General features: G+C 39.1%; 1 protein-coding gene and 1 non-coding gene across 9 annotated transcripts in view; one reads left to right on the top strand and one right to left on the bottom strand.

Annotated features, from left to right (window-relative positions):
• Positions 1–15,271, bottom strand: part of Herc1 (HECT and RLD domain containing E3 ubiquitin protein ligase family member 1) — a 224,833-nt gene extending 209,562 nt beyond the window's left edge. For all 8 annotated transcript variants that reach the window (XM_063246766.1, XM_063246775.1, XM_063246770.1 and 5 more), the window contains exon 1: positions 15,113–15,271. The gene's annotated coding sequence lies outside the window, so the exon portion shown is untranslated. The remainder of the gene's footprint in view (positions 1–15,112) is intronic.
• Positions 9,909–10,015, top strand: LOC111753884 (U6 spliceosomal RNA). Its single transcript, XR_002788653.1, has one exon. It is a non-coding gene; the product is annotated as a U6 spliceosomal RNA (small nuclear RNA).
• Positions 15,272–16,942: the final 1,671 nt, after the last annotated feature.

Here is a 16,942-nt window from a genome sequence, read left to right as displayed (position 1 = left end):
ACCAGGATATGACCATCTTACTTGCTCCTGCATGTACTGTTTATTGATTTGTTGGTTTGTTTTGTAGGCCTGGGAATTGAAACCAGGACTTTCACAATGAGCTACATCTACATTTCATTTCCATTTTTTTTTTTTTTTAATTTGACATAGAATCTTGCTAAGTTGCCCAGGCTGGTCTCAAACTTTGATCCTCTGCCTTAGCCTCCTGTGTGTACTTCTTTACTTCAACACAGGCAAAAGATCAAAATGCCTATCAATGGTGTCTATTAAGAATACAGTATTCAGCCAGTCATAGCAGAAATGCCTGTAATCCTAGCATTAGACAGAGGCAGGAAGACTGTGTGTGACTTTGAGGGCAGCCTCAGCTTCACAGTGAATTCAGTCCTAAACTAGGACTTAAGGCAAGTTCAAGGCTAGCTTCGGCTGTATAATAGGACGCTGAATCAAGAAACAACAATGGGGGAAAAAACTTTTAAGAGGATATATAGCTCAGTAGTACAGTGCTTACATAACACATATGAAGTCCTGGAGCCTATCCCCAGAATAAGGTAAATTTTTTTCAGTATTTCTCAGGCTATAAAAATTACAGAATTAACTAAGACAAGTTACATAGCATAGAGAACATTTTCTTTTTGCTAAATCTGGAATCAAACCCACAGCTTTCTGCATGCCAGGCAAGCACTATATACTAAACTACATCCCACTCCCAATATTAACTTTTAGTAAGCAGAAAACTTAGATTCAAGAAACAGCAATGCAGTGGAAAATAAGGAACTTAACTACCTTTCACAGTTAAAAGGATCAAATGAGAAACCCACGTGAAAGTACTTCAATGCAGTGTACTAACATGAACTTTGATTATTATAAGCTCATGAGCAAACTACATAAATCTCAGGTCTCACTGTAAGATGAGAAAATCCTGTTAAATGAGCTTCATTTTATTTTTAAGTCTGAAGTTCTGATATAGTGTGCTCTTGGCCTTCTACCTGCATTTAATGTACCTCTTTTGGACTTGTAACTTCTTCTATGGATACTAGTTCCCAGGTCTTCATGTTTTCTATATTCACTGGGACACGGCCAACTCTTCACATTATTCTCTTATGACCCTAGCTGCCTGAAAGTTAAAGAAAATACATCTGCTCCTTCCAAATAGAATTTAAGGAAAGGGATTTAGCTCAGCGGCATAAGCACTTGTCTGGCAAGCACAAGGTCTTGAGTTCAACACCTGGTACCAAAAAAAAAAAAAAAAAAAAAAAGCCAAATAGACTTTAAACCCCTTCTTAAATTAATTTGTTATCTCATGCTCTCTACTTTTCCTATCCTGCAGTGTAGGATGGTGGTTATGCAGACAGACTCTGGAGCCAAGCTAAATTCAGATCTTGGCCCTGCTATGTCATCTTTAACCTTGAATGATTTACTTAATCCCTTTGTCCTTTGGCTTCTTCACCTACACAAGGACTAACAACAATGTACCCACTACACAAAACTCTAAAAACACTGCTTGGACATAGTAAACATCATATAGTGACTTTCATTTTCCAATACTGCTTTCTCTAGAAGTATAGTAAATATAGAATAGGCTGAGATAAAACAAAGCAATATTTATCTCTTATTTTTCCTCAGCAAAAAATGTCTCATTATTCAACCACTACCAAAAGCTCCTCCACATCACTGTAGGAAATACACTCTTCATCCCTGGCTATTCAAATTCTCTAATCCAGTATTTCCCAAATTTAATTCCTTAGATTAGTAGTTTGGCTGGACGCTGGATGGGAGGGGTCCAATAAACTTGGGAATGTTTAGTTAAACAGGTTTCTTTAGATCTTTCACATGTCAATAAGCACCATGGCATTCCAGAGAAGGTTAAGTATACATTGTTTCTCAAATTTATTTGACTCTAAAAGCCTTTTGTAACGGAGCCACACTGGAACAATCTAATTCAAAATGTTACATCAACTCAGTATTTTGTTAATTTGACTCAAAGGCAGGTCTGTTCTCAAGTACATGCTGAGAATTTTTACTTAAGAAACTAGTCACTGAGTCACTAGCACTGGTACACACTGGAAATCCCAACCTATGGGGCGGGGGCAGAGGGGGGCTGCTAATACAGAAGACTGCAAGTTGGAGGCCAGTCTGACCAACTTTAGTGAGACTTGGTCTCAAAATAAAAAAGTTAAAAGAGGGGCTGGGAATGTGGTTTAGGATGAATGTATGCTCTGGGTTCAATCCCTGTTACAGAAAAAGGAAAAGAAAGAAAAAACAGTAACTGCTACCTTGCATAATTTCTTCAGAAATTTCTTAACAGGAATACTGACCTATTTTTTTAAAAATCTGATGACCAATTCCACATTCTTTATCACAAATGATTTCATGATCAGATTCTAACCTTTTTATTGGTGACATGTCCTTTGAAGAAAGTCTATTTATTCATTAATCCCAAGTTTTCATAATGAATTGCACTCTTCCCTCAAAAGCATTCCACACAGAATCTTGTCAAATTATCCCAGTATCAGTGCAGGCATAAATGCAATTTACAGTGTTGAAGAGCTTTCCAAAAGAACACCGTCCAACATACGAAGACAGAATAATAGAGTTCTGCTACTTCACAATCCCTAATGAATCAATAAATTTAAACAATCATCATTACAGCTGCTAACATGACAAAGAGATAGTAAGATCTTACGTATGTACCTCGTAAAAGAAACAAACCCACTCCTATTAAGTACTCATTCCAAAAACAAAAATAAAAACAATCTATCAACTTACAGGAAATTCAAAAAATAGAAAAATGTGTTAAATGACATTGCAGAGATGCAATCAGCAGACTGAAACTATGGGAAACATCTCAGGGCAAACAACATAGTTTCTTCTAACAAATCTACAAGAAAGGAAAAACAGTGGAGAGTGTCAAGATTAACAGTGAATAAAAAGTCGGGCATGGTGGCTCATATCCATAATCCTTCCATTCCAGGAGGCTGAGGTAGGAAGATCACAAGGTTAAGTCAAGCCTTGGCAACTTAGTGAGAATCCAACTTAAAATCAAAACAGATGGAAATAAAAAAGTAAAAGTGGAAAAACATCTCAAAAATTGTACAGTCAAATCATTTATCTTTATCTATAAACCAGAGAAATATAAAACTGAGTTGCACATATGATATTAAAAATTTGCAATAATACTGAGGTGTAACTCGGCAGTAAAGCACTTGTCTAGCATGTATGAGTCCCTGGGTCTGATCCTCAGGATTACAAAAGGAAAGCATCTTGTTATAAAATTTGGGGCATGATTACCAATGTGTTATAAAAGATTCTTTTAGGGCTGGACATGGTGGCGTACTCCTGTAATCCCAGCACTCAGGAGGCTGAGGCAAGAGGATCATTGCAAGTTCGAGACCAGCCTGGGCTACAAAGTAAGCCCAAGGCCAGCCTGAACCACATAGCGAGATCCTGTCTCAAAAAGAAAAAAAAAAAAGTTTCTTTAGGCCAGGTGTGGTGGGGCACCCCTGTAATCCCAGCACTCAGGAGACTGAGGCAGCAGAATCCTTGTGAGTTCAAGACCAGCTTGGGCGACAAAGTGAGTTCAAGGCCAGCCTGAACTGAGTATCAAGACCCTGTCTCAAAAAGAAAAGAAAAAAAGGTACTTTCAGAGCTCAACATTGAGATATCTGAAATGTACAAAGTGTATATGTCTAGAATTTGATTTAAAATAATCTATAGAGATTGGGGGTAAGGTGTGACACATAGAAATATAGATGAAATAAGATATCCTTTACATGTTGATAATTCTATGTATTTAAATATTTTATAATAAAATGCTGCTTGGGAATTGAATTACTTTCCTAGGATTATTTATTATCTCTACATATTCCTATAACAGATTAATCCAGTCAGGCAAAGTGACTGTAAATTTATTACTATCAAATTATACATTACTGAGGCTGGGGATTTAGCTCAGCGGCATAAGCGCCTGTCTTGCAAGCAGGCAGTCGTGAGTTCGATCCCTGGTACCGATAAAAACGAAAAAGACAAAAAAAAATTATACATTACTGTAAGAAATCATTTGGAAGCCAGATTCAGTGACACATGAATGTAATCCCAAACTACTCAGAAGGCTGAGGCAGAAGGAAAGAAAGTTCACAGCTTGTCTGGGGAACTCAGCTAGACTCTGTCTCAAAATAAGGACACGGGTATGTAGCTGAGTGGTAGAGAATTTGCTTGACATGTGAAAGGCCCTGGGTTCAGTGCCCAGCACCACAAAGGAAGGAAAAGAGGGAAAGAGGGAGGGAAAGAAGGAAGGAATGATTCAAGAGGCTAGGAGTGTAGCTCAGCCATAAGACACTTGTCTAGCATGTGTAAGGTCCTAGGCCTTGGGTTCCATCTCCAGTACCACCAAAAGAAAAAAAAAAAAAAAAAAAAAAAAACCACAATAAAAACAAAAACAAAAAGTCATTTAACATGAATTTTACCAGTAATCCACAAGCTAAATTCTCCAATGTAATTGTTCATTACAAGGCTGTTAATAAACAACAAGGCTTTTAACAGTATCTAACCAATTTGCAGCGTCCTGTCAAAAAAATACAATGTTCAGAAGGGCATGGTGGCACACACCTATAATGCCAGCACTCATTACCCTGAGGTGGGAGGATGACCAGGAGGCCAGCTTGGGCAGCAAAGTGAGTTCAAGGCCAGCCTGAACTACATAATGAGACATCTCAAAAAAAAAAAAAAAAAAAAAAAAAGCAGCAAAAAAAACAAAAGAGTACAATGTTCAAGTAGAGAATAGTTTATCTTTATTTATTAAATATAACAAAAGTCACAGAAAAAAACTTGCAGGCAATGTAGCACAGTCATTGCTATCTTTCTACTCCTCTGAGCCTTGGGATTTCTGGAATTTATCATCAGCAAACTTAACTGCATAAGCACTGTGGCTGATTGAACTACTAAATAGATCCAGTTTTACCTTGCATACAAAATCCCTTTCCCACTTGCCTACTCTGAAATAAGGAGCCAAACTAACAGATGGCAGATCAAAAGGCAGGGAGCAGTGATAGAAAGCCAGCATAAGAGAGCATGTGAAAAAAGAAAATAACATTGAGACCTCAAAGACATCTTAAATAATAATTAAAGACCATAAAACAATTAGCAATTCCTCAAATTTTTGCAGAACACACTGTCAATCCTCAATTATTTTCAATAAAACTAAGTAAATTTGCATCTGATTTTATCCCCTTATACAGCATAGTTTTTAAAAACTTCTTAATAGAGTAATTAACCAAACCACAGCAAACCACTCTCAAAATGAACAAGAGAAATGAGACATACCAAATTTTTATTCTATTCATTACTGCGGTACATTACATCTCCCTTTTTAAAAGCAGCCAGATTTTTTCACTTCAAGAAACTGTATGTCTTAAAAACACCTAGATTTAGCGTTAGAGCTGTAGCTCAATAGTAGAGCACTTGTTAAGTAGGTATGAGGTCCTGGGTTCAACCCCCAGTATCTTAAAAAAAAAAACAAACAAACAAACTTTTTTTTTCTAGCTATGAAGATAAAAGCCTCTACCACCCGGTATTTAGCTCAGTGGCATAAGGGCCTGCCTGGCAAACCCAAGGTCGTGAGTCTGATCCCCAGTATAAAAAAAAAAAAAAAAGATAATAGTCTGTTAGGAGGTCAAGTGAAAAGCATCAGGAAAACCAGTTAACAAATTATGTACTATAATTAGCTAAGAAATAATGATGGTTTATACCAGGGTAGTAAGGCAGAGATGATGCAATGTGATTGGATTAGAAATATAGAATCTGGGGATGCAGTTCAGTGAGTAAGGTCCTGGGTTCAGTCTTCAGATTTGGAAAACATAGATGTATATATGTATGTTTACATATGTATATGTATACATATTGAAAAGACAAAATCAAGAAAATTTGCTGATGGTCTGGTTATAAGGTACAAGGAAAAAAAATACAACTGACTAGTCAATGGTGCTGCCATTTACTATAAGCAGATTAAGAGAAACTGATAAGGATAGAAAGCACATTTCAGTTGAACACATTTAGTCTGAGATACCTATTAGCCAAACAAAATATAGAATAAACAGATACATTACAACACTGGATCTCAGGAAAGGGTCTAAGCTGTACAAGAGGGAGGAAGTCAGCACACACACAAAAGTAGTAAAAGCCATAAAACTAGATAAAGGTAATTCAAGAAGATTTTTTTAAATTTAATCCTCACTTTAGTTCTATGAAATAGCAACTATTATTCTCATTAGGAAACTTAGAGATTAAGACTTGCCTAACACCACTAAGCCAGTCAGTGGTAGTCTAAAAGAACAGAAAACAAACAAGATGGGGCCCAAGATATAGCTCAGTGGCACAAGCACCTATCTGGCAAGCACAAAGTCCTGAGTTCAATTATCTAGTACCAAAAAAAAAAAAAAAAAAAAAGAAAGAAAGAAAAGAAAAAAAGGTATTCTGTCTACAATTCCCATGGACCTTTCTCAAATGAGACTCGTCATCTGTAACACACAACACACACAACAAACAGTTGGGGAGAATATTTCTTGATTCTCCCAAGGATAATCATTCTAGATACGCTGGAGAAAAGTTAATTCTTTATATGTACATGTGTCCAAAGGTCTTAGAATATTAAGAGTTAAACTTTCTGGTGGAACTCCAGTTTAAAAAAGCTATACTCTGTTACTGTTATATTACTGGTCCATTACTACTAGAACAACTAGGAGCCACTTAAAATAAGTTATTTCTATATAGCAAAGAAATCAACAAAATGAAGATAGCTTATGGGTGCAAGAAAAGACCTGCAAGATATTTAGTAAAAGGTTAATATCCCAAATATATAAAGGATTCACATAACTCAGTAGAAAACACACACACACACAACTAGTAAAAAATGGGCAAAGGAGCTAAGGAGATGTTTCTACAAAAACTGTAAAAATGACCAACAGATTTATTAAAAGGTATCCAGCATGCCCACTCATTAGAGAAATGTAAATCTAAACCACAATGAGAAAAATGTAAATCTATACCACAATGAGGTACCACCTTATACCTTTTAGGACAACTATTACCAAAAAGACAAGAGATTAGAATATCTCAAGTGACAGAACCCACACTTTAAAAAAAGAGAGAAAAATGCTGAAGAGGATCTAGAGAAAAAAAGAATACTTTTTTACTGTTAATAGAAATGTAAACTGGAACAGCCATTGTGTAATTAAACTATGGATATTCCTCAAAAAACTAAAAATAACACTTCTATGTAAGCCAGCAATTTTTCTTCTGACTATATACACTAAGGAAATAATATCAGTACCTCATCTGCACATCTGTATTTACTGAAGCATTATTCACAATAACTAAAATATTAAAACCACCTAAATCTCTGTCGACAGATAAAGAAACTGGAATGTTACTTAGTTTTAAGAAAAGCGATCCTAACTAGGTGTGGTGGCACCTACCTGTAAACCCAAGACTTAAAAGGCTAAGGCAGGAGAATCATGAGTTTGAAGCCATCTAGGCTACATATCATAAAACTGCCTCAAGAAACCAAAAGGGAAACATAGTAAAAAAAAACAACAAAAAACAAAAACAGAGAAACACCCATTCAGTGTAGTAGTGCACATCCATAATCTCAGCATTTGGGAGGTTAAGGCAAGACGATCACAAGTTCAAGCCAAACCTGAGCAATTTAGCAAGACCCTGTTTCAAAATGAAAAATTACAAAGCATTAGGAATGTAACTCATGTATCCCTGGATTCAACTCCAAGTACTAAAAGAGAGGGAGATGGACAGGGATGACAGAATATTGCCTAATCTCTTCATGTAAAAACAGAAGAAAGGAGATGAGATTTAGGTTTTTTAAAAAGTGCAAGTTACAGTTACATTAGATGAATAAATCTGGAGACCTACAGTACAGCATGAAGGCTTTAGTTAAAATTATTACACTGTGTACTAGATATTTTCTGAGACATTTTAGGTACTCTTACCACAAAAACTGGGGGAGATGAAAGGTTGTGTTTAAACGCTTTTCTTGTAGAAATCATTTGTCATGTATATTTATTTCAAAACAGCATGTTGTATATCTTAACTTTATACAACAAATAAACACAAAATAAAAAAATAAGGAGCTAACAGCATGTTAGGCCTTGGGCTCAGTCCCCAGCACCACAAAATAATAATAACTGATAAGTAAAATGAGAAAATATATGTGGACAACATAAGTCACTATCCTGTTACTTTCTTATGGGGTTCTCTCTGTCACTAATAAACTTAAATGTTCCAAGTTTGAGAGATTACACTGTCAAATGGTGATTTTACTTTAAGACTGTACCAGACTTTTATGATTCCATTCACAAGTGCTACTCAGCATCTTCCCCTGGAAACATCAGTTCATATTCACCAGAAGCCAGGTGTGGTGGTACATGCTTACAATCCTAAGGCTGCAATAGAAGGATAAATAGTTCCAGCCTAGGCAGACAGATCAGCAAGACTCTGACTTAAAATACAAAGGGCTGGAGTGTCAGTGTGAAGGGTTCAATCCCCAGGACAAACACACACACACACACACACACACACAGAGAGAGAGAGAGAGAGAGAGAGAGAGAGAGAGAGAGAGAGAGAGAGAGAACATTACCAAAATACAAGCTCCTGAATCTCAAGGACTTTTTTTCTGTTAGGGATCAAATGCAGGGCTTCACACATGCACTCTACTGCTGCGTTACCTCCTCAGCCCTTTTTTATTATTAGTGTGTTCTAAGCATGTAGAGTATCATCCTTTCTGGGAAAGAACTTAAACCTAGTTTCATTGGGCAAATCGAATTACCCTGTATGATGCAGATATTTTTTTTCTTAGTTTCTTAGCACTACTACAATCTGATAGGATAATACTAATCCAGAACTTCTAACCTCGGTTTCATTTTATAACTTTGCTTTCACATTAATTATGGCATTACTAGTCACAATAACTACCATAACATGGGTATCAGTATGTACAGTTGTATACTGCTTAACACAGCACACAATGTGAACCAACAGCTACTATATCTACACACAAATTCTAGAGGAAGATAATGACTTTCTTACAATTTCAGATATCCTTTGGAAACAACATAATTATTTCAGAGCACAAGTATGAGTCAATGCAATATTTTCATTAAATACAAAAGATTTCGTCAAAGAGAAGTAGGCTAAAAATTGCATTTGAATCAATTTCACCAGCACATAATTATGTTTCAGTACCATATTAGCAAATAATGCACTATTTCCAAGCTGTAAGAACCTATTAACCACAGGCATTAAATGCCCTTCCACTAGGAACCACTGGAAAGACTACAGAGCATTTTTTTAAATTGAAAGAATGAAATCAAGATATTGGAAAACTTGACAACACATTCCATTAGATAGACTGTAGGAAAAAAAAAAAACAGAAACTTTCATTCATTACTAGTGGAAATGCAACTGGTACCACTTATGTGAAGGAAAACTAGGATTACTTGAGACAGGCGTGATGACTCACGCCTGTAATCCCAGCACTCGGGAGGTTGAGGTAGAAGAATCATTGCAAGTTCGAGACCAGCCTGGGCTACAAAGTGAGCTCAAGGTCAGCCTCAACTGCATAGTGAGACCTTGTCTCAAAAAAGACAAAAAAAAGGGCTGGGAATTTAGCTCAGCGGTATAAGTGCCTGCCTTGCAAGCACATGGTTGTGAGTTCGATGCCTGGTATCAGTGTAAAAAAAAAAAAAAAAAAAAAAAAAAAAAAAACACAAGAAAGTCATCTATAGTCACATTGTTCACAGTTGTAAAAAAGAGGAAACTATCTAATTCCCCATCCATTGAATGGCTGAGTTAACATACATGTGCACACTGGAGTAACAACAGCCCTTTACAAAAATAGAATACTGCTCACTTCGGCAGCACATATACTAAAATTGGAACGATACAGAGAACATTAGCATGGCTCCTGCACAAGGATGACACGCAAGTTCGTGAAGCTTTCCATATTTTTTCTCTAAATTAAAAAAAAATAAAGAGTATGAAAAGAATGGTGCAAAACACCATAATACACCCTTCACCTAGGAAGGGAACCCGTAACAGTGTTATAGTTCCTCAGAAAGTTAAGCATAGGGCAGAGGATGTAGCCCAGAGATAGCTCTGAGACCCCGTATCAGGTCCTGGGCTTAATCCTCAGCACCCAAAAACAAAGAGAAAAAAAAAGAAACAGGGGCTGGGGATTTAGCTCAGCGGCATAAGCACCTGCCTTGCAAGCAGGCAGTCGTGAGTTCGGTCCCCGGTACCGATAAAAACGAAAAAGACAAAAAAAAAAAAAAAGAAAAAAAGAAACAGTAATCAATAATCTAGGAATTCTACTCCTAGGTATATTGCCAGAAGAACTAAAAGCATATATCCAACAAAAAAAAAATTGTACATGAATGTTCACAGCATTATTCATGGTAGCCAAAAGGTAGAAAACCAAATTCCACCAGCTGACACCACAGATGGATAAAATGTGATACATTACACAATGAATTACACATTCAACCATTTAAAAAACTATTAATACATGCTAAAAAAGTATTAATACATGCTACAACATAAACCTTGAAAAAATTATGCTAGCCAAAATAAGCTAACACAAAAGCCCACATATACCTCTCCATTTATACAAAATAGGCAAACCACACAGACAGAAAGTAGATTAGAATAGGCACATACGACATGACTACTAATGGTCACAGAGTTTATTTGGGGGATGATGAAAATGTTCTGAATTAGATGATGGTGACAGTTCCACAATATTGTAAATCCACTAAAAACCAGAACTGTATGCTGCAAAAGGATATAAATGATTTCTAACTTAGGATGAACATTCCAAAAGTGAGTACACTACAGCTAGGCATGGTGGCACAGCTATTTTGAGGCTGAAACAGGAGGATCAAAATTTAGAGACCAACTTGGGCAATGTAGCAAGACCCTGTCTCAAAATCAAAATTTTTAAAAGGGATATACTTCAGTGGTAGAGAGCTGGCCAAGCAAAGCAAGACCCTAGGTTCAATCCTTTGTTTCTGTATTCTTTTTTTTTTTGTACAGGGATCAAACTCATGACTTCACACTTACCAGGCAAGCACTTACGTCATGAACTAAACACTGGCCTTATGGGGTTTAATTCTTGATTCTGGGGGTGAAGAAGCCTTGCTGTTCTCTTAGAATTCAAAGTATCAGTATAAATTCTTGGTATTTAATATACAGAGAAGTACACAATTGTTACAGGGCTGATTCCCTCCCCTGAAATATTACAAAAACCACTCTTCTTAAGTCTCTTTTGTAAAATGTCATATTATTTGCTTACCTGATATATATCAAGTATATATCATCTCTAAATTATTTTTAAAGCCTAATGAAATGTAAATGCTGTGTTAATATATATCATCCCTAGATTACTTTTAATGTCTCATGAAATACAAATGCTATATTAATACTTGTTATACTACATTGTTTAAGGACTAATGGCAAGGAAAAAAGTCTACACATGTTCAATACAGATACAATTTTTTCCCAGTGTTTTTCTTTTTTTTTTTTTAATCTTTTTCATTTTTATCGGTACCAGGGATCGAACTTACAACTGCCTGCTTGCAAGGCAGGCGCTTATGCCGCTGAGCTAAATCCCCAGCCCCTTTCCCAGTGTTTTTTAATCTGTGTATATTGAACCCCTATGTAAGCAAGACCAACTATATACATAATTCCCAGTCCTATCATTTGAAGGCCTAGGAGCAATGACACAAAGAACAACAGCAAGTAGCACTGGATGATAATCTACAGGATAACATATATACCCACAAGGATATACTGATATAAATAAGTGAAGAAAAGAAAAATTCTGCAACTTTTCTGTAAATCTAACATTATTTAGAGGAAAAAAAACTAAAAGTAGATAAAATCAATCAATCATCAGATTCACCTGTCATATTTTCTTGCTCAGGGAGCCCATCTGGAATTTAATATTCCCATTAATTTATTTTTCTTTTTTTTATTAGTACTCCATGTCTGCAATACATACTGTTGGTACATGTACATGTGCATGACATATCTGAATTATTTTTATTTTCCCTTCCCCTCCTTTCCCTTCTCCAACATTCTTACTAATTCAGAGGGTCCTGTAAGCACAGCAGAACACACTAGAAAAATAAAAATCAGATTTACCATCTAATAAATAAACTACCTATCTTATGTTCCCTTATTGTACTTTTTCAGTTTGCAAATTCCTTTTTAATGACTTGGACATTATTTTCAACTTCATGATAATCTGCAAATGTGACTATATACAAGACTGGTGAACCTTTTACAGCTTTCAATGGGAACAAACAGACCACTGTGGCACTCATGTTATAGATTTGCCACCACGGGCATAGAACAATCCATTTTATGTGTGTTAAGCCAAAGTTTTATTAATAATAAAAATATCTTAGAGCTGAGTTTATTAATAATAAAAGCATCTTAGAGCTTAGTAAGTGATACAGCAGTGGTGTAGCATAAGCTTGGCCCTGGACTGAATCCCCAGCACTGAAAAAAAAATTACCTTCAACGAAGTTTATCACTTATAAAGTTGTCCAAATACAGAATTCAACTTGTTTCAAAAGTCTGCTTTTATCCTAAAATAAGCTTCTCCCCACTATCCAAATCACCAAATCATAATGTCATCATTATTGTCACCTTAAGTTTTGAAAATCTGATTGGGGGGCAGGGCTGGATATTGATTGAACCAATAACCACACACATGCCAGCAAAAGACAGTTCACTGAGCAATATCCCCAGGACCAAAATCTGAACTTTAGAACAGGTGTTCAATGTATCCAGTATTCTTTTATTTCCTGTTTAAAATATTAAGGGATAATTCAGTCTCATTCTTTTGGGAAAAAATTGCTTGGACAATACAATTGTGTTACTATTTATTATGTACATCTACTAACCAACATATAGCCCAATCAGCAAAACATTCCCTGAAATTGCTTTAAATCAAAAGGGGTTTTCAGAAGATATGAATGAGCAGATTAAGTGATGCATTCATATTTGCTTTCTTCCCCAACACACAACCAGGATGTCTGCATTGGGAGTGAAATACATGACCAGCAAATGAATGAATAAGGGTCACATGTAAAAAGCTTAACAGGAAATTTAAGAAGCAAAATGATAAACACTTTAGAGAAAGCAAAATTCATAAGTTTAGAGTTACAAGGAGACTTAAAAGGCCACTTAATCCATTCCAATGACAACCTCAAACAAATGACAATCCATCCTATTTTTATAAGTATCCACATTTCCAACTTCCCTAGATATCTCATTCTGTCACACAATCCTGTCATGTGATTTAGGAGTACTATCATGGCTTACTGTTCTTTGCCCTGTCTAAAGTTGCCTTTTCTCAAGGAATATAACATGTAACTCACTTCCGAGATAAATGTGCACAGGTACAGAATACACATATGTGTATATGTGTACATACATACATAACACAGACACCTAGGACGCTTATATAAACAAGAACTATGGAAACATATCTAACCAAAGGCACAACCTTCCTAATCTAATCACAAAAATCACCGTGTCATATAAGGGCTGAGGATGTAGCTCAGTGTTGTATCTGCCTAGCAAGCGCAAGATCCTGAGTTCCATTCCCAGTACCTACTAAAAATAAATAAACATAAACGTCACATAATTTTGGTCTATTTTAAAAATAAACACTGGGCTGGGGATTTAGCTCAATGGCATAAGCACCTGTGTGCCAAGCGTGAGGTACCCTAGTACAAAAATAAATAAAAATAAACAGTGGAAATCAACTTTATAAAACTTGAAGGCAAGTTTTACTCCACTGTGATTATAGTTTCTTTACTTTTCACAAACGCTTGAACACCACAAGTAGAATTGTAAAAATACATATTCGCTAGATCCAAATAGAAATATTTTAAAGTTTAATCTTTAAAACCATCTGGTTAAAGGCTGAGGATACAGCTCAGCAGCATAGCGTCTGCCTAGCCAATCGCAAGGTCCTGGGTTCCATTCCCGGTACCAATAAAATAAAATAAATAAAAAATAAAACCACCTGGCTAACAATTTTGGAAAAAGGCCCAATGAAAGTGAAAGTGATGACAAAGTACAACGATGATAATAAATAATCAGTTTTAATCAAGCATGCCAAAGAAATGATTCAAATAAAACAATATTTTCAGAACACACTGTATGTAGAATGGGGAAGTCCCATGAAAGAATGACCCAGTAACTATTCTGGGGAGAAAAAAACGCCTGTTAGGACATTCACTAATTCCTATTATTTGATTATCCACACCGTCAAAGTAATTACAGACTTCTTTTTTAAACTGAAGCATATTCTGTCCCTGCGCTGCACAGCCCTTTCGGATAGACAGCATGTATTTTACATAACCTCCCGGGAGAGGTAGCACTAGCTCCCCGTTCTCCTGGCTCCTAGGAGCCTGCTACCCATCACCACGTTCTCCGGGACAGCTCCTGTCATCCACATCCTCATCCCAACCTGGAGACTACACATGAAGCGTCTCCGAGCCTAGTAGCCGCGTTATACACGGTGACTTTATTGGAAACGAGATGTGGAGAAAGCGCGACCACAGAACGAGCTCCCCCACCACCACCCAAAGGTAGAGGCGACCCAACCTCCACCCCTCCAAAGTCGGCCGCAGACGGGGACGCCAGGGTCGCAGTGGTCCCCGGCTCTCGGGACCATGGCCCTCCAGCCCGGCATGAGCCCTAGCGGGGGAGGGGCGCTCGTTGAGGGTAAAGTGGTGGGAGAAAGGTCTGAGGCGCGACCCCGGGGCCGCGGGGCAGACGCGGCGCACCGCGGGAGGGGCGGGTCCCTCGGCCCCACCCGGGGGTCGGCTCGCCACTGAGGCCCGGATGCAGGAGACCTCCCAGGGTTCCCCCATGCCCTAGCCCAGAGTGTTCCCTCAGGCTCCGCCCGCCGCCTACCCAGGACCCCGACAGCCCCGCTCCGAGGCGGCCCCGGAACGGCCCGGGGCGGCCTCTCCCAGTCAGCCGAGCACCTTCACAAGCAGCTGGAAGGCAAACAAGGAGGCGTTACCGTGGGCGGCAGTGGAGTGGCGGAGGTGGGGCGCGGCTCCAGCGACCCGAGCCCGGCTCGGGAGCTGCTCTGGTGGCCGCGTCCTTTATTTTTGCTGCAGCGGCTACGACTTGTCAAAGGGAAAGACGTAAGAGGCGGCAGCCGCGGCAGCAGGCGAATCTCGCGGGATTTGGGTGGAACTCTCGCGCGGTCCGGAGGCTTCGCCCCGCCCCCAGGCTGTGCTCTGGAGGGAAGGGGGTTGGGGAGAAATGTGGAGGGAGGGTGAGGGAGGCTACGCGCGTCGAGGGGACGGGAGACAGGGAATGGGACAGGAGGGGAAGGGACAAGAGGGGCCCGGGAACGGGGAAAGCTAGCCCGGCTGACTGGGCCCGGGGACCACTGCTCGGCCCTCACGGAGCCGAGCAGCCCGTCAGCGCGCTCGACGCAGACTCTGCCGACGATGCACAATTGGGGAAGCTTCATAAAGAGCCGGAGCGGTGGGGGCGGGCAGGCGAGCCCGGGTTTCCTCGCCATCTGCGGAAAAAGCCCGACGCTGGGTGCTGCGGGACGAAGGGACACTGGGGAAGCCGGGTGGCCGCACCCCCTTTATCTCCACGGCGCGCCAGGCCCCGAGCTCTTTATCGCGCCTTACACTCGGGCGCCGCTCGAGCGCTGCGGGAACCCGGAGCTGGGCGCGCGGAAGGCAAACTCCGGCAGGTGATTTGTATCATGGTTGTGATCCGGATCTGCACTGGGGAGCCCCGTGAGGGCAAGGGCACTGTAGCGTGGGCATCGTATCCACAGCGCCTAACACGGGTCCACGGGGTGCTTGAATTGTTGAATGACTATCCTTACACCTGTTGTCACTCCTAGACGTCCACCTTTGTGGGAACCTTTGACAAACCATTCTGACCCTCAGTGTGTAACAGATGCGAGGGTACAGGGACAAAATGCCCTAATGGCATCATTGGAGCACACTGTTTGAATCACTATGAAAGAGAGAGAGAGAGAGAGAGAGAGAGAGAGAGAGAGACAGGGACAGAGACAGAGACAGGGACAGGGAGACAGAAGGAAATACACAAAAATTATTGAGTTGGAGTAAATTCATGGGTTTTTTCTCTATATTTTTGCTTGTAATGTCACGTTGTGTTAATAATTTTAACAAATTCATTGAATAAAGAAAAAAGGGCCCTATTGGAGTCCAATGCAACTAAAATGATCTTATTTCAGGGCTCATGTGCATGTAGATTTGGGGATCAGGGAAGTTTTTATATACAACCAACCACTGCAAACCCAATCCTGCTTCCTGCAAAGCCCATGAAGCAAATTGATTCTTGTCTATGTTGGTTACTTTTCTCTCATTTCCAAGACGAAATAATCTGATACCCAAAATTAAAGAAGGAAAGTTTTATTTAGCTCACAGTTTGAAGGTTTAGTACATAATCAGCTGGTTCCAATGCAGGGTGACATGACAGGGTCAACCATGCATGGCAGCAGAAGACAGCAAAAGCAACAAGAGCAAAAAGGGAGGAGCACAAGAGAAGACTCTTTCACCCCCTTATTGTCTACACAAAACCTTCCACTACTTCTATAGAGGGGAAAATGTACCATGCTCCTGCATCTTGATTGTCAGCTGAAGAGATGATTGGATTGTGAGGACACTAACCTCATTAATAGCTTAACCTATGGCTGAGTTCTTGGCTGAATGGGCTGTTGGGAGGTGGGGCCTCCTTGGAGGAAGTGAGTCATGGGGTTGCGACCAGAGGCATTATATGTTTTCCTGGCTTCTTTCTGTCTGGTGCTCTTCTTTGCTCTCTGCTTCCTGGATGCCATAAATTGAGCAGCTTACTT

The sequence above is a fragment of the Cavia porcellus genome, unplaced genomic scaffold (assembly GCF_034190915.1).
Source record: "Cavia porcellus strain 051 isolate PalLab524CR breed Dunkin Hartley unplaced genomic scaffold, mCavPor4.1 scaffold_4, whole genome shotgun sequence".
NCBI lineage: Eukaryota > Metazoa > Chordata > Mammalia > Rodentia > Caviidae > Cavia > Cavia porcellus.
This window is presented reverse-complemented; position numbering and strand designations above follow the sequence as displayed.